The 25,209-nt window shown below is 37.1% G+C and overlaps 1 long non-coding RNA gene across 2 annotated transcripts in view; it reads left to right on the top strand.

Annotated features, from left to right (window-relative positions):
• Positions 1–24,805, top strand: part of LOC118170272 — a 56,873-nt gene extending 32,068 nt beyond the window's left edge. For both annotated transcript variants that reach the window (XR_004752616.1, XR_004752615.1), the window contains exons 4-6: positions 22,483–22,549; positions 22,689–22,762; positions 23,385–24,805. This is a non-coding gene — a long non-coding RNA (uncharacterized LOC118170272). The remainder of the gene's footprint in view (positions 1–22,482; positions 22,550–22,688; positions 22,763–23,384) is intronic.
• The last annotated feature ends 404 nt before the right edge of the window (positions 24,806–25,209 follow it).

The raw sequence follows: 25,209 nt of genomic DNA, 5'->3' as shown, positions 1-25,209 counted from the left end.
CTTTTCAGGAACTAAAATATGTAAATAATGTATCTGTTGAATTTAGTTCAATGAGTAACTCAGCCAGCTGTACTCATAACTTTAGGAAAGCATTATCTTCTGCTTGTTGTTTGTCTGAAGATAAATGTTATTTAAAGATTTAGAGAAATGCTTTTGATCTGGTAACATAAATTTATCATTTTCAGAAAAAAAAAAAAAAAGAGGTAAAGTTAGTAACTTTCCCTCTGACATGGTTAATAAGAAAACTTGGTAATGTTTTCATTTGGATGAGTAATGCTTACAGAAGACTACCTGCCTTACTAAATTTTAAAGAAGGTAGTGTGAGAAATCTATTAAACTGATAAGTACACCTAGCAGAGTAAAATATTTTAAAGAAAACAATACATAATTCTTGAGAAAGCTTCATAGTGTATGCAGTGCAAGTATGCAGTCAGCCAGTTAAAGGGATTTTGAATTTACCTTATTTTATAACTTTAAAAATCCAAATGTAAATGAACAAAATCCAGCTGATCAAGTGCTGTTGAATATTTTTGGTGGTATTGAGCTGCTGATTGTTTTACTGAACCTAAAGCTGTGCTAGACCCCTCACAGCACAACCGAATGAAAGCATGCAAAGAGCTTGCTGTTTATTTTCATGTGACAAAACAAGAAGACAAAGCAATGTAGGTTGTATTAATAAGTTCATATGATTGTTCAGCAATGTCAGTACACCAAATGATTCAACTGCTATTTTGGGGCATATATTATACATATATAAATATATATTTATAAATAGGACATAATAAATGCTACGGTTGACTCATTCCTTAGGATGTGGCAGGGGGATGGCTTTTAAAGGGCATTTTGGTGCCTGCCAGACCCATTCGGGAGGGTCAGGGGCAGCGCCTCTCTAAGCAAGAGCTTTGTCTGCAGGAAGGCTCAAAGGATAAGGTCCTTTTGTATTGCGTGAGCCAATATTGTTGTAAAAAGTTACCAGATTGAATTAAGGGCTAGCTGTACTCCTCAGGAGTGAGTTACGCATTTCATCCCAAACCAGTGCCAATGAATGCTTTGAATCTGAATTACCAAGAGGTAGCATAATGGCAAAACTGACACATACTTGATAGCTGTAACCTTATTTACATCGACCCTGACAGAACTCATCACATTATAATGCAGTATTAATAACATTTTAATTGAACTACTAATTGTCATCAGCCATTAAAGTTATAGGTTGCTGCTTCAGTCCTCAAATACAACATTTATCAGCAACTAAAGAAAAAAATGCTTTTATTTAAAATATTGGTAAAGAAGCTGGACAAATAAAATTAAGCTGACCTTTTGATAGATGTCTGTTTATTGATTTAAATTCACCATTTTGTGAACAATGTCGAAGAGGTCTGTTAGAATAGAAGCATGTATAATAACACGAGCTAAACAATTTCTATTTCTTTGCGTGTCATTACGGAGAGATTGAAGCAAGCTTCACCTAAGTGTAGTGATGCAAAAAAAATAATAGTACCCAGTCTGGATGTGCAAAGGCAGAGGAAAACAAGAGCTTCATATTAAAGTGCCTTCTAGGTAGCTGACATGACGCATCTAGTCAGACGTAAATAATGACAGACGGAAACTATCATGAGGTCTGTGAAGCATCAACATGCTGCCATCATTTTCTTTCTAACCTTGCCTTGCTAGCAGCTCTCAGACTTACAGGCTGAGAGATCATTTAAAAAGCAAATCCTAATGATGCTGCCCACTGTAACAACAGCCAGTGAGATTGGCATCAATTTAGCTCAGTTTGGGAGCTCAGGCTAGCAGCCATGGCTGGCTCCTGACACCCTCACCAGGAACTATCCCTCCTGCCCTGGCTCCTGTGTGTCCTGGGGAAAAGGAGGCTCCTGCATGGGCATGGGGGAGAGGGCAGCCACCACTCCCACCTGCATCACAGCAGAGAAGCCCTCTCATTCCTTCTTGTTGGATTGGTTCACTTGGGTGCAGGATGCCTGGAATATATTTTTCTCTGTATATGTTTTGTTTGCAGTATATGTGCATAGGAAAATGGGGAGTAACATGCCAGTGTCCCTGTAGCGTCAGCTGAGCAGTGTTATGGTTCGGATCAACACATCTGTACATGGCTGCCATAATGTGGAATGGCAGAGCAGTTTTGCAGCTGCAATTCAGGGAGAGAGAAAAAAAAAAAAAAAGCAAAGCACAAAAACCTCATTGCAGTTATCTGTCTTGTCCAGCTCAATAGACTCTATTCGTCAAAACCGCCTACAATAAAACAGTCACACATTTTATTTAAGCCTGTGACTTCATTGCAAACCACTGGGAAACAAAGCTGATGTGCAATAACATAACGGCATTATCACTTTGCAAATCAGCATGTGGCTTTGCTTGGGTGCTAGCAGGGCACGAGGTCTCAGAGAGAGACAGATGACAATGTGGGGGGAAAAAAAGCAAGTAGCTCAGACTGCTTGTTTTTGATTGTAAACATTATTTTCATATACAACAATGAATTTCATCCTGTTTGGTAAGCCTGACCCCAGTCTGTATCACTGTATTTCCATTGTTTTTATGTAAATTAAAACATGACCAAAAAAAAAAATAAAAAAAATCCTCCCTAGCTCTCCCCATCAAAGTCTCTTTACGCTTCATGGATCTTTCCAGTACTTTAAGCACAACTAAGCAGCTATCTCAGGTAAAGAAGATGCTATTTTTTTTTTCAAGGAGGCATTTTAAAAGATTTCTCCCCACACACTTCTGAATGCTCTAAATACTAATGCAGAATTCGTGACTCTCAAAGTAAATAGATGGCACTTAATTATGCTGGTGATGTCAGGTACTGTATAGGTTGATTTCCCAAGGCATAAGTGAAAAATGTACTATTTGGTCTTAAATTTAGACTTAATAAATAGCTAATTTAGGATCTTGTTCTATATGCAAGGATATAATCACAAGGCATTCATTTTTAAAAGGTTTCATTTATTCTTGTGAGCTTAATTATTGCAAGGAAACAGTGAGCAATTTGTTTTTTTACCAGTGTCTGATTTCTGAGAATGGTTATTAAATATTAAATGGATGCATAATTCAGGCAATTAAGAAAGTAATCACACAAAGTAATGTAATGGAAGTTAATTATTACTGCATAAGCAAATAGTTCATTAATGCTAGTAGTTGCTATGGCTGCATTCTTAATACATGCAGAACTGAAGCATGAATCCTCTGTGTATTCAGAGGTACTAGAAGTATGGTACTGCAGAAAGAGTGCTCCTAATGAAAGGCGCAGGCAAATAAGGTCATATTGACCCCTGACTTGTCTGAATGCTGTTGGATCATCATTACTTAAGAGAGTTTTATCAAAACCATGGCTGCTTCAGATGCTTATAATCTCTCCTGTTTGTAATACAGACCATGGCTTAAATCAAGGAAGAACTTGGGGAATTCAGCCTGTTTAAAAATAAATAAATAAAAAACCCACCAGTCCTGTTTCCCCTGTTAAAATTCTACCCAGTGGTGCTCCTCTTGTTAAAAGGCTATAAAATCATTATATGTAACTTAAAAGGATTGTACAATTTTTCAGTGCAAAAGCATAATAGCTGACAACCACCTTGTTAGATTTTGTTCTTGAACGACTAGAGCAAAATCTGACATTTCCTTGCTAACATTATTTCCCTAAAGCACAGCACTTCATAAAGACTATTTTAAGTCGAGAGACACTCACGCAGCTGTATTCTGCCTAGTAGGCTGTGATGCAGTGATATTAGCCTTACAGCCACACAGTTCAACCAGGGATGGTGGGATCTGACTGAGGGATGAACAGTGCAGAAATTATAACGAAGGTCTTGTTGCAGCCTCAGGAGGTGTGCAGATGGGACAGTTGGTGCCTTCTTTTTCTGGCTTTGGAGATGAGCAGAATGTCACTTGTTCATTTTTGACTAGTCAGTATTTTGACTATAGAGTAAAGGTGGAAGAAAATAAGACAGAGCTGTGCTCATGACAGCCGCAATTACCATGCAGGATGGTGATTGTTAAACACTGCAGTTATCTACATGCCCAGTTCTGCCAGCTGCTGGTTCTCATTTATCCTCGCTCAAACTACAGTCATGTTGGGTATAAGAAGATGGATTTTGTTGCTGGTTTTGTACTGAAGCTAAGCAAAATGTGGGATTGGATTAGTTAGCATAGACTGCTCTGAACTGCCTGGGATGTCTGTAGCCCCAGAGGACCGTTTGACAACTGAGGATGCTGATGTTCACAGTTTTAAGTCGTGTACTCTCCTCAACTCAGAGCATCTCACAAAAAGACTGTAAGGAAAGGAGGGTGTAGGAACTAGCTGTTGGTAGCTTGGTGCCTGCTGAATTTTCTGGGGAAATCTTCAGATAGTAGCTTCGTGGTTCCCTGTGTATGTAGGACTTGATCAGGCCAGGGAATCTAAGGAGGGGGAGGAAAAGTGTCGTGGTGGCAGCTCAGCAGTACATGCTGTAGTCTTCCCAAGGAGCTGGGTCAATCAGCTAGAGTAGTGATATAAGAAATCGGGAAATAAAGCTCTTATAAGCCCCTGTAGCTGTCTAGGGGAGAGAAAAAAGATTACCCTTTTGGATTGAAAATGTGCTCTTGTGCACACACACACAATGACACTTCTTCATTTACATTTAGGACTACTTATTCCATGAAAGTGTTCATTATTTTGAAATTTGTAATGCTGTTTCAGAATAAAAACAAATGTTTCAGAATGAAAACAAAAGTACAGGAAATTCCCATAGGACAGAAATTGTGCTTTTTTTTTTTTTTTTTTACCAGCTTTAATAACCAACAACGCACCAGCATGAGCAGTCAATCAAACAGGAATTGAGCCAGCACAACCCCAGGAAAGTTCCTTTCATCCCTTCTTTATTTGAGAAGCAAACCCTTAGTCTTTTTGCAAGCCCTATTAAATGTACAGCTTTTGTGGAACGTCTGGGAAGGCTTGGGATTCGTCTGCCATGGGCTGAGTGTGAGGGAACAAGTACCAGACTCCCACAGGCCCCACAAACAACACCTTGCAAACTGCCATCTGAAGCTTTCCCTGCCCGGTGCCCCTCTCAGCAGTGGCAGTGTCACGCCGGAGGTGGGGAGCCTTTGGGCTCAGCCACCAGCAGGCCCTCTGCAGCGTTATGGCTCTGAACAACATCTCACGCTGCCCCCCACACCTCTTCTGGAGCCCAGCTGCCATACACTCAACAAAAAGCTTGTCTCCATGCATACACTGCTGGCTCTGCTGCACCTCTGCACCCAAGTGGTTCCAAAGTGCAGCCCTGTGCAGAGGGCAATATTACCACCCAGAGGAAAAAGATAGCCAAGGCGGCTTCCAGTGGATATCAGACCACGTGGTCATCTAAAAGGATGTCTAGGTCAATTCAGGTGGTAAAAATGCAGACTTGAATAATAATATTTCTTCAGTCCCACAGCTGAAGCAGAGTGATTGAATGAATTTCTTGGATAGAACAGAACAAGGGCAAAAATGTCATAAAACCAATTAAAACAAAAAATAAACAGGCACTTCCACCTCAAACAGTTCCTCACAGGCCACTGAGTAGCAGGGCACCTTGTGTATCTTAGCCTAGGAGCTGTTCAAGAAGAAATGACCGACAAGATCAGCTGTTGCCCTTTCCAATCCTGCCAGGACTGAGCGCTTAACGATGCGGCTGGCAGTGAGACTGGTCAGGTCTGAAATGCTTCGTGTGAACAGCTGAATATCTGTTACCCAGAAAGCCATCAACCAGTGCAACTCATGATAGAAACATCCTTTGCAGGTCTGCAGCAGACCTCAGCACTGAGCCATCCATGCCAGATGCTGGGGCTGGGACGGGTGAGCGGGGCATTGGTGCCCACAGCTCTCCGGAGTGTGCTGGAACTGCCTCTGGGCACCTTGGTGCTTCTCCCTCTTAGGTGGCATTCTTATCTAGTACATATGTTTTTGGGTGACTGTGTTAGGAGCTATAATTGTTGTACTGACAGCAGTTTTAATTGTCATGTGGGCTGCTTATTCATATTTTTGACAAATGAATGAGTGGTAAGTGTACTTGGAGGTCTTTCAGTGCAGATTCATTCATGGCGTACAGAGGGATATCTGCAAACTGTTCCTAGTAATAATTTTATTTTTAAATCCTGATGACCTCACAAAGAAAGCAGATTTCTGGAAATGTATGTGCAGAGGGTGAAGATCTGTTTAAAACTATGATTCTCTGAAATGAGAGAATTCAATATAACTTCAAAATAATTTCTTCTGAATACAAAATTTACTAACATAATCTTCTCAACACTATACTCTTAATGTGCTGTATTTTTCTAATCACACAGATGCAACTTATTTCAGAAACAAATTTTAAGTGTCATTTGCTGTGCCAAGTATTGCAGAAATATCCATCAAAGCTTCCATTTAACAGCAATAATTAGACCATTTTTTATTAAAACCTGTCTTTGTGAAGCAAAATAATCAGCAATTTCAAACATTGATTTTTATTTTTAAACAGTCATGTAATTCTTCTGAGCTCTGGTTTAATGTGTAATATGGATAACCAGTTTTGTTTATACTTTCCACGGTAAAAGCGATGAATTCTCAGATTCAAAAGAAGCACACTGGACCTTTATTTTCACATAAGAAATGTAAATTTTAGCTTTGTTAGAGCTATAAAACTATCTTGTTTTCTTTAATTATGATACATTATTAGAACTTTTAATTCCCACAGTAAAAATATGTTTCAGTCTAAAGAATTTTTACTGCTAAACCTGAGAGTTACCTGATGGAGAAGGCAGACATGCTAGGGCTTTTGGAAAAGAGGGGAAAATACCTAAGTCACTGCAAAAGCTTAGCACTTGAGTGCATGAGTTTTTTTTGATAATGTACCAGCTGGCAATAAGAACTCATGACACCTACATAGTCCTGTGTATCTCTTTCTAAATATTCTTGCCAACTACATGTGAGAAATGTATTATGTTTGAATCCTGTAGTGCATTTCTAGTGTATTTCTAATGGCCACAGAACCAATATGGAACTTCAAGCATATATATATATAAATATATATTTGCTTTTAATAGGAGTAATCAGATCAAAATTTGAGGTAAATATGCATACTACTACAGAAATTACTAACTAAATTCAAACAAAAATCTTACAAAATAAGTAAAGAAAAAATAAATCCATGATAAAGATGAGATAAAAAAAAGGGGGGGGCTGGGAAGAAATTGAGGGTACTTTCATTGTTAGTGGAATCGCAATGAGGTATCTTCCTGGTGAACTTCCCTAATCAAGCATGCATATTTACTCTTCCTCTTTGTGTCAGTTACCTACTGTTTCAATACTGTACGCTTTAAAAAAAATAATTGTAACAAATGAAACTCCACAGTACTGTTTCCTATTTAAAATTAAGAGTTTTTGCAGTAGGCTAATTATCATAAAGATCAACAGCTTGCTGGCATCAGAAGTGATATTATTTAAACTGCTGACTCTTCTGTTTTTAAAATGTCTGTACTAAGATAACTGGCCAGCATCTGAGACTGGTCTTGTCAAAGCCTTCTGAAGCTATGTTGGGTGCTGCATTAGCAACATGCCTGTGTGTTCTTTGTCTTATGCCAATTGTTTAGACAAGACAGGTTATTACTTCCATCAAGTGTACTGTAGATTGGGGGATGGAGTATGACAAACACAATTTCTCATTTCTCAAGAAGCAATTGTAAATAGATGAGGAACAATAAAAATATTACATGTGGAACTAATCTGCAGTGCAACTGAACTGGGTGATACAGTAGGAAAAAGAAAGCAAGATAGAGGTAGTTTGAGCTGAGAAATAGGCTGGCAGAGCCAAGATATTCTGAGGGAAAACATGATATACTCTAGAGTCAGAATTTCTAAAGAAAATTCCACTCTTCTTCAGTGAAGCCAATTTCTTATTAAACAAAAATCTGGGATGACTTTTAAAATGGTATGAGGAGAGCTTGAAAAGATAGAGCAGAAACATTTAAGAGATGTAGTGCATGTGGAAGGTACCAAACAATATAATGGCCCTCTGCATCTGGGAGGCAGAGTCTTCACAGGAGATAGTTCAGGCATTTTTTCTTAACTAGCTTTAAGAAGTTACCACGGGGTGGCTTTTTTTGAGTGATTCCTCCTCATTTCCTCAATAGTCCAGCATAGTCATACAATAAACATTTCAATAACCAGGTCAACATGCAGTATTCATAAATTCTTGCAGAGCAGCTCTACATCCATCATGCAGTATAGTAAAGGTTGAACACCAGGCTTATCCTATTTTTCATTTTCCTTAAGCATATGCACGTACTTTTTCAAATCATACCACACTGTTATTCATAGATTCTGGGAGGCTGTCATGAAATGTGAATAAAAAAGGTGTATGTATAATTGTAGGGATTCTGATAACAGAGATGACAAGGAGAAGCTGAAGTTTTAAGTATGTCTTTAAAGTTTTGGATCCAGAAAATACCTTCCTTTTTCTCTTTGGCATGCAAGTATAGAAGTAACAAATGCTCAGTTGTGGACTGTCTATGTAGGTAAGGTGATGTATCCTATTATCTATTACTGTGTCTGTATATATTGCATTTGTTCTCATTTTAATAGATATTCTAAATAAATATAGGAAATCCTGAAGACCCACCATCTAGGCCTTAACAGAGAATGTAATTAACTGCAAACTTTCCACTCTAAGTCCATTTGAACAGAGGCTGAAAAACAGTATGTGCTTGTGATGGTTCATAATCATTTGCTTATTCTGTATATAGGACTTGTTTTTTAAATATTTTTCATCAAAGTATAATTTCATGCTCCTTTGATTTTTTTTTTTCTCAACTCTCTACATGTTTCATCATTTTATTTGATGTAATGATGGTTAGGAACCTTTTTTGTTTGCTCTTCTTAGTCTCTTCTTTACTTTTAATTGCTTGCTCAAACATCTTGACGAGGTCAGTCAACTACTTGCCTTCTCTTTGACAAAAAGTTGCTAACCTTTCCAAGGTAAAAAAAACTCCACCTGCATTACCTGACTGCACACCCCTTAATGAAGTTACTTTGGAATTTTCTGTGAGCCTTGGCAGAGTGTAATCAGTGATGAAGCTATGTAAACCCATGTGATTCCTAACCCAGTACTGTTCTGCCAAGGCAGTGCTCTGTTATAGCTCATTGTCGTGTTAGTACATGGAGTTAAGCACTGTTTGCATGGAGTAAACTGAGAGGTGGAGCATTCTAAGAATCAGGACCCTTACCTGTGTATGTAAGTCTGTTAACAGCTCTTGGAGTTCAAGATGTTGTGTAGGGATAACACTAACTTTTCATAGAAATTTTCTAGATCCAGAACTCATTAGTGAACTCCTAATAGTTCATGCCACTATTTGCCCTTGAACTGAGATGCTGGTGGATTGCCAAGGCTTGTTTAGCAAAATGCTCCCAGGGAAATTCCAAGGAGTATGAGATCTGCACACAGTGACTCCCACACTTTGTCTCAGTAAAAATATAAAAGCTATTTCAATACTTCTAACATTAGGATGCATTACAAAAAAAAAAAAAAAAAAAAAAAAGTCTAAATAGAAAACTGAAGTTGCTATGCCTTCAAGTTTTAAACAGGAAACTAAATATTTAACTTTTAAAAATAAATAAAATAAATTGAAAACTTTTTTTTTTTTTTTTTTTTCCCCTGGAGAGATGAAAATTGTTGTTTTTAGGTTCTATGGTATAACTGGCTAAGTTTTGGAGCCTACTAAAGCACATTGCAGGTGTTCTTAGCTGGCAATACATTTCTTAAAGTTTGGATAAGCTCTGGAGAAATATTAAATACTTACACCTTTAACTGATTTTTTTTTTTTTATTTTCTCTGTGTCTGGCTATAGGTTTTCAGATACCTTTGTTAGTGTACTGCATATGCCACACACTTCACCACTTGCCAGTTATAGCATGTGAATAATAAAAATATACGTTGTTTTTATTTAGAAGTTCTGTTTACAGTTTGTTACATGTAATTAACTTAGCATTACTATAACGAATAAAATATCATTGACTATTTCCTCCCTTCCTCAGTGTAATAAAATAGAATTCTATTACTTGAATTAGGAAGGTAAATTAAGGGGAGACAGGAGTTCTTCCCTTTTCACTGAGCTTCTTTAATGCCATACTGGAGCAAATTTTAAGGTAATTGTTAAGAAAGATTTGTGAGTAGGATGTGTAAGACATGAAAAGTTTGTCCCTTGTTATTGCTCAAAGACTGAGTGTCTAGGGCCACCCAGGAGTGATGTATTGTGACTTCTTCAGTACAAGGAGTGCAAGAAGAAACAAAATTAAGCAGAAAAACATAAAACAGGAATACATTTTATTTATTTTGTTCAAGTAACATTTCAGTTTCAAAGTTTCAAAGAACCAAATCTGCATATACTGGAGCAAAAACTTTCTTCCTGACTTCAGCTTGTTGAGATCAGATCATAGATGAGATCATTGGTATAATAGGGCATTCCAGTTTACTTAAAATATCACATGTGAAAATGAGTGGTATACAGACCTATGGTTATTTCATCCATGTGTTTCTTTCCAGTCTCAGGCCTTCAAAAATGCTGGTACTTTATCCTTGAAAGAGCATCCTGACCTGTAATATAATTACAGGTTGCATTTCAGTAGTCTCGATGAACAGAGGAATAGAATGAAAGGACATTTTACTCTTTGGACAGCAAGTCTCAACTAAAGGAGGACACATTTTTTGTCTTTGCCATGGTTTAGTAAGTATACAGTTACTGAAATATTCAGGAATGATTAGTCCAAATGTTTTGTATCACCTGTAATTTTGTAGTTGAAGAGAAAATAAAGAGCAAAGACAGCTATGAAAACATGGAGGAAATGACAGAACAGCAAAGCTTAAAAAGCTTGCTTGGCCAAGTCTTGGAGACCAGAAACACAGGTCAGGAGTCTGAATACCTAATAGCGCTCATGAGAGGAGGAAGTTAAGAACAAGATCAAGAGTAGCATGGGATCAAGGTAGTCTACACAGCCATGAACAGGCAAAAGCACATTGCAGGATTGTCACATGCATGTAAAGAAGTTACCCTTCAGCAATACTGCGTGGTCTCTTTTGAACAGGTGTGAAGGAAGGAAATTTAAATTTTTGCCTCAAAAGCAGACACAGATCTTAGCTGAAGTGCTAGTGATGTCCTTATCCATCTTGGGCCTAATCCTGAGCTCAGTGAAATCAAAGGAAGGTGATTCCTGTTGACTTCAGAGCACCTTGGGTCAGATGCATTATGAAGTATTTGGTGAGAACAAAGTGCTGTTGCTATGCTCTTTCCTGCTGCCAGCTCCAGTATGCAAATTAATTCAAAAATTCTATAACCAGTATGAAGTCAGTTGTATGTTGCTATTGCTACTTATGGATAATTATAAATACCTGCAAAGACAGTAAGTGTGAAGTCCCTACAGATGCTGTCTGGGACATTTCTAGGCAGGAGAGAGCTTGGCGCCATTTTTATAGTTATGCCTGTTAAGATTTAATAGATGGAAAGTTTCATTAGTGAACTGTGTTGCAATTAACTTGAAGGAGGTTCCAGCCTACTGTATGCAGTCCTTCCTCAGAGAAAGTTATTTACATTTCCTTTCGGTAATAATTTATTGGCTTTTCAGCACTTGAATGTTAATGAATAGCGAGGACCATGATTTAACAAAAACCCACCAACAACATAACATGATTTTCTAATTACTCTAACAGAGGATTGGGTCAGCTGTATAACTTTTTATTTCTCAGTGAACACACCAGTTGCTGAAAGTCAAGATTGAGTTGACCCAAGGGCAAGGGATAATGCAGAAATGCAAATTTAAGGGAATAGTTTTCTCCTTGGTAACATCAGTAATAAGGATTAATGAGGTAATGACCTGGCTTTTGTTTGTCTCTTTATCAGTCCACCCTGAGGCCATATCCTGCTTGCTTCATGCAATATTTTCATTGTAAAATAGATTAGGATTTGGGTCTTGGTCTTGGCGATGGCCTGTCATGGGAGAGGAGTTGTACAGTTCCTACTGACTTTAGAGGTATTGCAGATTTTTTAGTGCATTTAGCACAGGACAGTCCCACATACTTCTTCTGAAAGAGGAACATTTGGTTGCTTGAAGCTGGTTGATGTTCATAGTGACAGAAGATCATGTTTCCTGAACTTTCTGGGTCTACTTAAAAACAGCTCTATCAAAGCTAGCCTTCCCTTTTATCCTGCTCAGAAAACTCTGCCCTTGGAGGCAGGTCCAGGGCAGGACGGTGCAAAGGCATCCACAGCAGCAGTTGAGGTGAGCCTGGCTGCTGCCACCTGCAAGCTCTGTCTCAGTGGACAGCCCTTGCTGCCCACCTGAGCTGCAAGATCGCTTTGCTGAGATGTTTGGAGGACCCCTTCCCCCTTTGAGAGGCTCCCAGTGTACTTCTGCTGACAACCTTAACCATGAAGTGAAGGCAAACTGCTCTGAAAAATTGTTCTCCCCAGATCAGAGGAAACTTTCTCAGATTTCTGTCAAAAAACTTTGGGGAGAAAAAAATGAAGAGATCCATATGAACCTCCTTTGGAAGACAGGTTTTTGCTGGCTCTGGTGAGCACTGGAAGAGCACTGGTGAGCACTGGTGCCGCGTAAATATTCATGTAGTGCCAGCAAAACTGAGAAACAGATCATGTGATAGAGAGAGAAGTTATAGTGGCCTGAATAAGTTGCAGGTGATGGTGGTTCAGGGCACAAAAACTGGTGGAGAGTATGGTTCTTACTGAACAGGTATTTCTTCTCTGAGAGACACAATGCAGAGCTGGCAAGCTGGTGTTAACAGGATCTGGAAGGTTTTGCATTTCTTATTTATTGTGAAATCTGTATATGATGACGAGTGTGTGATGTGTGACTTGTATTTGGCCTGGCACCATAATTTCAAAATGAACAAACTGAAAAGAGGAAGGCATTATACCATGTTATGCTATTTAACCTATATAGGGAGTACTAAATATCTGTCTCTGAGTCATCATAAAAACCTAAATATTTTCACTGCAACAGCGGTGTTATAATTTTTTTCATGCTTCATTTTCGGGATGTAAAATTACTAACCAGGACTTTAAAATAAATAAATAAAAAGAAAATGGTAAGCTGTCAAAGCTTACTTGGTAGGAGAACGTGTTCTGTGTGAACCATCCCCTGGGCATGGTTTCTAGGACTGAGGGAAGAACGTGTTGTCAGAGTGGACACATGGACTTGCCAGGTGACCCATATGTATGTGAGCAGCAGGAACGTGTGGGTTTGGGTCAGAGCTGCAAGGCAAGAATTGTTTCTGCCACTTGTAGTCCCAACCAAGTGCCTTTTCTGAATGGGCACCTCTGCCTGCCATGTTATAGAAAGCCCATTTTGTATTAAAGATTTAAGAGAACAGAGACAGAGAAGAGGGGAAGCCAACATTTAGTCCCACTCCAATTATTGATTCATGAGATGTGGAAGGAGGAGTGTTAGAGATGGGTATAAGTAATCCCTTGCATATCAGCTTATTGTCTCATGAGTTCCATCATTCTGGTGGGAGAATCTTTCTCTTACGTTTTCTGTCTCTTGTGCTGTCATAAAACACTCTGGAAGGTTTTAGTTTTGTTTGCAAAAGAAAAGGAGAAAAGCTGAAAAATTAAAAGAATAAAAAATTCTGCTTCAAATATGATTGCAATTGTGAAGGTGAAAGGGAAGTTTTGGACATGTACAGATCATCCTTCTTATTTTGATGGACTTAAGACAGAAAATAAAGGATGAAAGAAGGTAATGGATGTATACGGAAGGGATAAAGCTAGATGTGTCCCTTCAGGGAAAAAAAAAAAAAAGATATTACCATGATGCTAAGAGCAGGATATCTGCATACATGCACAGATGCCAATACATGTTACAGATGTTACAGCTTTGGCTTAATAATGAGAAAGTAATTATTTTTTTTCCTAATTTTGGATCTTTTTCTACTTCATTTAATAAATTCAATATTATTAGTTAACACACACAAAAAAAAAATATAGAATCAGAATGAAGAATAGAATCAGAATGAAGATCAGAATCAGAATAGAATCAGAATAGAAGTTGGAATATGGTGAGAGAAAAGTAGCAGCCATTGGTCTGTATAAATAGGACTATGAACATTTTCCAGAGCATTCCTCACACACCCACAATTCATCTCGAGCTACCCTGAGGCAAGAGTGAAGGTGTCAATCTCACAGTTGTAGATTTTTTTTGTTGTTACTAAAGGTGTCTGAGATTGCCCGAGTCAGTTAGGGCTGCAGTGTTGTTGTGGCTGCGGTTCAATGGGACAGAAATACTTTAATTCACAGCATGATAACCTTCCAGAATCCCTGTCTCTCACCCCTCTACCAAATTATTATTTGCATTTGAGTACTGTAATCCGAGAAATAATACTTCCAATTACCTTAAAGGAATGTTCTGCAATCTTTTGCACATAGTTTGTCACTACAGCAGAGACTACTTTGATTTAGTGACATAACTTGTGGTTAAAAGCTTTAGGCAAGGCCACACACATGCAAACAAGGACTGGTGATTTGGATAATTAGTAAGAATGGCAGAGCCCTGTCTCTTTACACAAAAGTTAGCAATGATATGCAATTAAAAATGAGCTGTAAAAGGTAAAATCTTGTAGATATAATGGAATGCAATAGATCAGGTTGAGCAAAACAATGTAACTACTGGGAAAAAAAAAAAAAAAAAGAAGAAGAAGAAAGTCCTATTTTCAAGAGTTTTCAATGAAATCTTTTCTAAATGTGGAATCGGAGAGACTACTTTGTGTCTCTCTTCAAAGCAGGAACATCTCTGTTGTACAGTGGCTGTCCTGATGGTTCCTAGGCTCTGCTTTCTTAGAACACTTATTGAAGTGTGAATGGGGTACATTGACAGTATGAAAAAAAAAATAAAAAAATAGAACTAACCAGAAAAGAATAATATCCATTAATATTTTTTCATATGCATTTTTTCCTATGTATTTTGTTTCTTGCTGACTTCTGGAGTCCTTGGCCTTGCAATTGGTATTCTTTGCATTGTGAAGGCTTCAGGCTGCTCCCAGCTTTATTTACATTTCAAAAAATTTGGGGTACATTCCATTTTCTGCTTATATATTCCTCCTTATTTATTTTATGAAACTAAATTTCTGACAATTTCCTTGTTATAGTCCATAATATTTTTTATTAGGAAGCAAGATCTGCTACTTACTGTAGAGCATCACAGAAGAAGATTCTTTATTGCAAAAGGATATAAAATTGGGGTTAAATGACAAAGATGGTCAAAGGAAGGAAAAGGAATGCAAAGTAATTGACTAAATAGCTTAGTCATAAAAATCAAATGCAAGTATCAGTCCAATAATTATAGAATGTTTAAGATGTGTGCTCAATAAAACCATATTTTTTACAATGAAATTAAATACTATAATTATTAAAAACTGTTCAATATTACTGATTCAATTCTACACTTTGTCTTGTATTAAGGTATGATCTTAATCATCTACAGAGTTATTTCCTTGTCAAAAATTATTTGAATACATTTTTTTGAAAATACTTTCTCATATGAAAGTATGAGAAAAGTCTGTTTTTTTGCTTGCAAGTATTTTTAGAGTTGGTTGCTATTCATAAAATACTCTAATTTCAGTGGGATTTTTTCCTCCAAAAGTATTTACAAGAAATTTTATTATTTGCCATCACTTCTGTTGTGCTTCTGGTTCTCAACTTGAGCACGCTGTCAGCACATGCAAAAATAGCATGTGACTGAACCTGCAGAGGAGGAAGGCAAATAGTAAATTAAAAGTTGAAACTAGCAGCATACAGGCCATAAATGTAATGAGAAGCATTTGTCAAAATCACTTAGTAAACATGCAATGTCCTGAGGAGACCTCCACACGGAGGAGAGTTTCCGTCATTGGAGACTTTCAGGGAAGGTTCAACATGCACCTGCCAAGGCCAACTGACACAGCTAATTCTGCTTGTGACTCATGCACAAAGATGATGTGGTCATGCTGAGTTACTGAGTACAAGGAAGGGATGCCAGGATCCTTGGAAATGAATGCTTTGAAACATTCAAGGAAGTGATCCTCAGTGGTAGGCTGCAGGAGAATACTGACTGTCCCAACCATATTTAGCATGGCTTGGCATGGCAGGAAGCTACTGCAGTGCAAGAATACATTTTTGCTTCTTGGAGTGCCTTGGCATTATGTGTTTGCAGCACAGTCCATTTTAGGTTTTCATTGTACTCTTCCATGAAAACGGTAAAATCTACAGAGGGATGTGTAACAGTCCTCTATCAAAGACGTTATTGAGAAGAGTAAAAGCAGTTAATTAAGACTGTCATTCCAGTTGAACAGTTACTTTATCCCATTGTAACAGTCAGTAAATATTGTTTATTCAATTATGACTGTCCTGGAAATAAATCTGTTCACTCACCAACTAAGGAGCTCTGTTCGACAAGCTCCCTCTTGGATTTGTGTCTAAGAAACCAAAACAATATTCCTAACAGTGTAGATTTCTTAGTAAGAATATTGCCTCTCTGGCAAGTAATGGGGAAGACTAAGAAGCAGCAAACTATTATGTAACTATTGTTTCTGAAGATTGTAATCGGAGCACTTCTCATGTAAACTGAATAGCTAGTTGTTTAAAGACCTATTGTACTTCATTTTTTTTTAATTTTTTTTTTTAGCTCAAAGCTTTTACAGTTATTTTCCTTTTGGCAAGTCAGATTGGTTACTTTATTTGCTTGATGTGGATATTTGGAGGAAGTGGGGAGGTCTTGATTGTGCAATGTAACTGTTTTCAGCATGCTTTGGTAAAAAGTAGTAAACTCAAGTCTTAAAGAGAAGTTAGCATTTTAGTGGAAAAAAATAAAAATAAAAATCCTATGTCAGCCTTGGTGACCTTGGAAGAAGAAATTACCTTGTTCAGCATAGAAGAACATGACAGAAAGCTTCCAGTTACTTCTGAATTAAAGAAAACATGAAGATAGTTGTAATGTATTTCTAATAAATCAGAATGACTTCACATTATTTTGTGTACTGCATATTTATAGTACAGCTTTAAATCTTTGGAATGAGGTAGGCTACAATACATGTTGGCACTGTCTAATCTATCAGATGATATAATACAGAGGTCCTGACCGCTGAGGTTGCTAAAGATCCACAAACATACCTCACAAAAGAATATTTAACCTCATTCTTTTACTAAAATAGATTTCAGATATTTCTGGAATAAATATATATTTTGCTGAAGTAAGTTATTTCTAAAGATTTGGTGTTATATAGTGCTTTATCTCATTTCTGTCCTTGGTTGTGCACTATTAACTGTATGGAGTAAATTGATACTGTATAGGACTTCACAGGAAGCTTTAATTCAGTAGCTGGTGAATGATTCAAATGTGAATATATGTTTTGTGCTTCAAAACACACCACATAATTATTAACAAAGACTGACCCTTACTTTTTTTAGCATATAAGGCACACCTGGGTTCACAGGTATTTTTGATCATTTTTACATACAAATCATTAGCATTATGTAACGTTCTTTCTAAATTTGTTGTTTTCATGTCACATTAAGCACCAAGTTGTCAAACGTCATCATACAGATAGAATTTCCATCCATTTTTTCTTTAATATTCTGAATAGCCAACTAATGTTAACATGACACCTTTTCTTAGGGAAAGTTAGAACAAATGTAGTGGAGTGTCAGCTTCCCTTTCTGAGCTTTGTTTGTGTAGTTTTTCTTTGTGTCTCGATGCCTCCAGTGGAAGTGTGTATATCGCAGGAATGGGACCTTTCAGATAGGTGCATAGGAAGTGTTTTACTTCTAGTTGGTGATTTGCAGGTATTAGCATTCGAAGCTCTCATTTATGTCTTACAAATGGTTCATATGGTTCAGAACAGAAGATGAAAGGCTTTGAATGGGATTAAGTGAAGTCTCTGTGGTGACTCTACTCCTTAATGGGTATGTATTTGTAAAACAAATAATGAGGAAAAAAAATAATAAAAAATAACACCTCTTTTTGTGCTGGGATCAGATATGCAAAATGTGCAAATATACATTGAAAGTGGTTCTTTTTCCCTCTTACCCAATGGGTCAGTGTTAGGGTCTGTAGATATGCAAAAAAGTGCGAATATACATTAAGAGTGGTACTTACTCCCCTCTTACCCATATGGTCAGGGTTAAGGTCAGGAGGTATTTGTTTGGAGATGATGGTTACATTGTGTAAAAGAGTTTAATGAGCTTAGTGAATGTTGAAATAAGCTTAACAAGAGAAGAGTAGTACCAAAACATCTAGCAAAATGATCTAGTTTCCTTCCAGTAATCTAGCAGAATCATAAAATATCTCTGATAAGGGAGCAATTCTGAGTGATGCTTTACCTCCTAATAAAGGCAAAAAGTGGTAGTTACTTTTTGAAACCTTGAAGACTACTACCCACTCCTAACTCCAGCCTCCTACCATTTGTTATGCATTGCATATGTGTACGATACAAAATGAAGCCATGTTTACAAACTTTTAGACTACAGACTGACCTGCATCTGTGCTGGAAAAAAAAAGATCAGGAGTGTAATACTATCGATGTTTTGGTCAAGAGATGAAATGAGAAGATATGTACGCATTTGATATGGTACTTCTCTTTGAGGGAAATGTTCCTACGAAAGTGAGGATAAATAAGTGTGTCTACGACATGCATAATATTATTTGGAAAAGAATAGAGATTCTAATTATACTGAAAAATAAAGAATCTAAATCATTTGGAAATTTCAGAAAGATTTGGCTCAAGTTTCATTGACTTGATTTCTAATTTTGTCCTTCTTGGTTCTCGGAAATATCCATTGAATTGTGCAGATGTAATAAAATGGCAATCTGTAGCTAGACTGTCAAATAGTGTAGCTGGGAAAAGCAAAATGTGCTCACACATCTAAAATCTTTTATTTTGGGTCAAAAATTTCCCAACAGTCTACATCTTGTGGAATCTCCAAAAACAAATATTATAACATTGTTCACATTACAGTAATGTTCAGGGTTACAACAGGGTTGTTCTTTCAGGGATCATTACCTGATTTGCAAAATGGCTGTTTGGTTAACTGGCACAGAGGAAGGTGAAAGACCTAGATCTGTATTTGAGACAGTGTACATGGTGCTCAGGATAAAGGCACCCTGTTCCATGACTAGAGCACTTGGACTCCAACACAATTAAAATAGTTTACTAAGAAACTTTTGAATCTACAATAATCTGCTGCATCAGCAGTGTTTTTTTTTTTTTTTTTTTAAAAATAAATGGACCCCTTAAAACAAAACCTCCAAGAGACCTCTGTCTGTTTTTTTTTGTTTTTTTTTTTTTTTTTTTTTTTTTTTTTTTTTAATGAGTAAATAATATTTTAGGTAACATCTGACAAGAGAGTCTATCTAAACTTGCATCCAGAAGACAGCCCAATGGTATTTTTTTTTGTATTTCTGTGGATGAATTTAGCTACTTTTCTCTCAGAAAGAGCACAGCTGTGACTTGTGAATAAGAAATGCTCTGAGATTTCAGTGATTAGTTGATTTGCATCTTTAGTTGCAAGGAAATTCTAACTAATTAATGGACTCAACTACACTTGTTTCAATTTAAATAAGCAAGCCTAAAAGCCTTCTCTGCACCTCTGTTTGTTTAAGTTGGGTTTGCCTCTTTGATCTCATGTTAACATACCCTAATGACAGGTAAAGATTGATAATGGTGTATTGTAAAGTTCAGGTAATAAATGGTGTTTTACTCATAATAATGCTGAATAATGTACTTTTTATGACCCAGTTTGATGGAAAATTTCCTTGTCAACTCTGCCTAATTGTCCAAACAAAACCACCCATTACTTAAAGAACTACATGTCTAACCTAGACACATTAATTAGGGTCATGACTGAGCTACGCAAAGGAATATAGTAACACTTCAGCTATCTTTAAGTATGATCTTTGGATAGCAGTCTTAATGTTAAACTGAAGTTTAATGGGGGAGATGTTGTTTACACTACCCTTTTGTAGCTCACGGACGTATGTTGGAATCCATCCATAGTGGCTGGGTGATGGGAGAACAGCATCTCCCTGAAGGTCTTTAAAGGTCATAAACAATATTAGTCTGAACATCAGAAATCACAACATCAAGTAAGCCTGGATGAAAAAGGAGGAAAAGAGGTTTCTGGGTTTTCATCCAGTCAGAAATTGAAGTCAGTAAATATCATGTTCCATTGAATGGAGGGTTAAAATGGGGGGTTAGTGTTCAGCTGTCAACATCTTCGAATCCTGTACATCAAAGTATTGTGCCAAGCCCTCCCTGAGTGCTGGCACTCTCTCAGTACTTCATCTGCTTTGAAGTTTCAGGGATTTTTGCTGATAATGTAGCAAAACTACAGAAGTACCAGTATAGCCTTGAAAACAGAAGTCCAAATTTCAGAACATTCTCATTTCAGAATTAAAGTGTTCAAAACCAGGTGCTTTCGGTTTAATTTGCGTTAGGAAATTTCACATTTCTGACCAAGGATTAAGAAACAGTTTTTAGCTCATTTGGGTTTATGCTGCACTTGAAAGCAAATGTTTGCGAAAATGTGTTCTATCTTGATTCAAATCTTCAGTCCTATTCTACTGTAGCCTTTCCTTTTTCTTGCAGGACTAACCTGCACAAATGAATAATTCTTTGCGTATTTAGTTCCCTTACTACTTTCATTGGTAGGTTACATGCTTGTCTTTCTTCAGAGGATAGAACAAGCATGTTCCTGGTTTTGATTCCGACATTAAAAAAAAAAAAAAAAAAAAAAAAAAAAATACAGGTGTTCCTGTTATTTTATGTTTAAAAAGTGATACTGATTTCTCATTGTCTAAGTTTCATTGCACTTGTGCTGAATTTTGAGTGAAGTTGAGGCATGACAGGCTGGTTAGGGCTAACAGCTTCCGGTTACTTGTGTTGAGGTTAATGCAAGAATTAAAGCAAACAAACAAAAAACATACTTTGTTCTTTATTTGATATCTTTGCATTATTATCTAGCCCAATATGAATGTGGTTCTCAATGGAGCCTGCATTTAACAATGCCATATCTATAGTGAATTATTTAGTATTGTAATGAAAAATAAAAACACAGTTCTGTGAAAACATGAGCTTCCAAAAGTAGACTATGCTGTGGGACAAAGCAATTATCTAATAAGAGTTTTCCTTGATGCAGAGTTCAGGCCCCTTTGAAAAAACAACGCTCACTTTTGTAAGTACCATACAAGCAAACATGATATTGCTGATTTAAGAGAATTTGTATTCTCTCCCACTGCCCCCATGCTACAGAACATTCCTTGGGTTTTGGTAACATCAGCTTTGGTGCGAGACTGAGTGTATCAGCATGCTTGGAATAAAAAGAAAAGTACCTCCAGAAAAGTAGTGCTTTATCCTTTTCCTCTCTCTGTTGTTTTCATACAGTATTAAGAGTATATAAGATGTTATGCCAAAAGGGATTTGTCCTTTTTATCTAGTAAGAAGAATGCTTTTGTTATTTGCATTTCTGAATTGCTTAGCTGCCCAAGCATGCTTTATGTGTGCTGCTTGAAATGTGTCATTGGATCACGTGAGCGCTGTTCTCTAGCTGATGTTGGACTTCCTCCAACAAATATGGATTATGTTAAAGTAGGTTCTGAATTGACGAGGATATGTTAATAACTCCCAGATGGGCATCTTTGTGCAGGGAAATACAAGCGGTGTATGGCAGGAGCTAGTGTTTGGCAGGTCCATCATTCCGTCATTAAAGGCCACATTATTACTTACAACTCTGCTTGCATGACAATTGCTTGCATAAACTCAGTCTCTCAATAACAAATACACACAATTTGCTTTTAGGTATGTTTTCCTCTTGCAAGGATTTTTTTTATATACCAGCTGGTTTTTCCTCCAGTTTAAAATATGGATTTTTGAAAATGAAATAATAGCATGTAATGAACACTTAGGTTCCACAAATTTATGGTTAAGATCATTTTTTTCAGATGTGTGATAGAAGCACAAAATACTTACACCTTAGGGTTTTGTTTATTTGTTTGTTTGTTTTTTCAGTCTGTATTATTCAAAGCTTAATGCTAACTCAAGAATTCTGGTTGGATCAGCACATTTGCACTGTGTTTATTTAAATTTTATTTATAGTTACAATTGGATATGCTATGTTTAAAAAAAGTTTATTTCGTTCTCTAAGTGGGTTTGTAGCCTTCCTATGAGCAGTTAAAAATAATGTTGTTTTTCATGTAGTTGCCTGGATGAAGTTGTTATGATTAGATAACTATATAGGCAACATACACAAATATGAAGTATACAATAAAAACGTTAGCTATTTGCTATGCATCTTGATCACTGCACTTGTGCTTCATTTATTAATCTATTTCACCAAAACATTCCAAAGCTCTGTTCAAAGCAAACATCTGCAAAATGTCTCTGGCAGGAAAATATTCCTTCCTTCCCTCTCCACCCAACATTTTTTATGCAGTCGTACCCCTCCTAAATATCAAGTCATGAACCTGAAAATAAATTCAAAAGCCATACCAATTTTTGAGGTGTCAAAAAAAAAAAAAAAAAAAAAAAGAAAGAAAGAAAAATAATTGCATCTTTCACTGCTAGCTAGAAGGGGAGCAAGGGCTTTGGATTTGGGGAACGGGATACTTTGGGATTCCCAGTTTCTGTTCTTATCTTCAGTCCTAGAGCCTTGCTTCTGAGAGTGGAGCCTATAAACCTAGACCTCTGGTAATGATTTGGGGAGTAGTTCTCAGGTAAGATAATATAAATAACATAGGCAATAATATATATATTTTTTTTTTTAAAAAAAAAAAAAGGGAAAAAAAGAAAAAAAAGACGTAGCAAATGTCATGAATGTTTTTATCAGTTTTCTAGGTCATTCTGCACCGAAGTCAGATCTTTACCTCATTTTAATGTATTCTCACAAGCATGCGTGTATATTTTCTCACTTATGCACCTATGCTCAAACCTGGATTTTGACTGGTATATCAGTGATGATGATTACTTCACCTTTTTTGTTAAGAACAATGAAGTACACATTTTGCAATAATCCCGTTGAAGCAGCTGATGAGAATTTGCATTTCGCAGTACATTCTGGAGAATATTGCTGTGTTGGGGCAGTATTTTCTGTTGATGACCCAAAACATCAATACCATCCAGTGTCTGGAACTAACCCAAACAACAAAGATACTGTGAGGGCTTCACATATTTTTGTACTCCTTCAGTCTCTTTCTGCATGTTATGATATTATTACTCTCAATCTGGCACTTAATTTTCTTGGCTCTTAAAATGAGTGTTGTAAGAGTAGTTGAATGTAATATGTGGTATTTTAATATTGTGACTCTTAATGCTACATAAAACCTTTGTTTCCTACAGGTTTATTGAGCTGGTGTATTAGATTTCCTGCTGCATGAGCAAGAAGATTATGGTGGCTTACGTCTAAGTGTACTTTTGGGAGGCATTTTGTATTTTCCCTATAAATAGTCTTTCTAAAACACAATTGTGGAACTATTAATGTTTATATCGCATTATACATCTCTCTAAGTTTACTGTGCTGAGTATACAGTGTGGTAGCAAGAGGAAATCTTTTTGTCTAAGAAACATTTTCAGAATTGTCATTGTTAAAAGGCTACTAAAAGGCAGGTTTGTTATATTTATCTTTTTATCTGTAAGGTGTTTTTGGCTTATTACACCGAGTCATTCCTGTTTTCAACAATAGTAAAATTACATCTCTTAAGGAGTTAAGCTCTTCAATAGAACTTACAAATGTTAAACTTCCAGCAGAAGTGTGGGCATCCTGGCTATTCCTTTTGTGTCGGAAAAACATCAAACGAGTCCATTGCAATTATAAGCTCTTCACAGATAAACCTTGGACTTGGGACTGAGAGCGTGTGCATAGTAAAACTTGTATTTTACACTGTATAAACTTTTTCTTAATAAATGCATTCTTTTTCTTATGTAATTTAAAGAAAAAAGCAATGGAAACATCCTTCATCCTAAGATAAATTGAAAATATATGTAGGAAGGAAGGAAGCAGAGGAAGTTCATATGTGTATTATATTACTGATGTATATTCTGTTTTGAGAATAATTTAATGAGCAATTTCTTCACGATTAATAAGAAGATGCCACAGGCCTAACTCTGCAAGGTCCCTTGGAACCATTTATTCATCTGTATGTGAACAGCCAGTTTCAATATTTTTAAAAACAGAACATGAGCGAAACAAACGGTTAGTGTCCCTCTGTCCAGTAAAATGAAAGATTATCATCTCAAGCAGTGGCTGTCAGGTGGACCAGGTACAGCTCTGCATCCTCCTTAGGTTCAGATGCAGGGTGACGTGCGGGTAATCTGCAATTTGCTGGGGGCATCGTTAGCTGCTTTGCCTCCGGGGTAGGATTTGAAGCAGGCCTGGAGCAGCTGTGTGCCAGGTGGGTTGGGGAGGGATGCTCGATGCCCCGCCATCACCCACTGGAGTTGGTGCCAAAGCCCCAGTGACACGGAGGAGGCATTAGGTCACATGAGTTACATTAAGTGGCAAGTGATAAATTCAAGATGACAATTCAAAACAGCGGTGTTTCTCCCAGTAATTAATTCCAGTGGTGCCTGAGGCGGTGCTTGGTTGCTACAACCAGTGTGGCCAAAGCTGAGCAGCTAATGAGAAAACATTACAGCAAGGATTAGGGGCCAGTGCATTCTGGCAGGATGAGGTCACTATGATTAGAAAGTATTAATGCAGGTTTACTGAGATAAACTATGACAAAGAAACTTTGTATTATTTGTGAGTGGTTAAAATGAAGATTTTTAAAAAAATCATTATGATTTTTTACATGCTGCTTGGTCCAGTGGCACCAAGCACTGCATTGGTGCTGTCACATGCAATCCAGGCCAAAGCTAGTTAGCTGCTGCAACCAGACACAAATCCTTTTTTCCCTTTCATTTGTTCTAATTATTTTTGTCATGTAATAGTAAACACTCAGCTTAGAGGAATGAGTTCTGCTGTTGTTACCTATGAATAGAAAGAATGATGAGAAAATAACATTTCCACTTTAGGCATCCTCCTGCCCTGTCAGCAGTGGAGATGTGATTGCACAGTAGTGGCTGGCAAAAGCCAAGCAAGCGCTTCCTAAAACTTCCACTGTCTCAGGTATGGGGAAAGGCTGCCTAAGAACAGAGTTTTATAGGTACAGTCCTTCACTGTTGC

Source organism: Oxyura jamaicensis, chromosome 7 (genome assembly GCF_011077185.1).
Source record: "Oxyura jamaicensis isolate SHBP4307 breed ruddy duck chromosome 7, BPBGC_Ojam_1.0, whole genome shotgun sequence".
Classification (NCBI taxonomy): Eukaryota; Metazoa; Chordata; class Aves; order Anseriformes; family Anatidae; genus Oxyura; species Oxyura jamaicensis.
The sequence above is the reverse complement of the archived record's forward strand: the minus strand, read 5'-3'. Positions and strand labels throughout refer to the sequence as shown.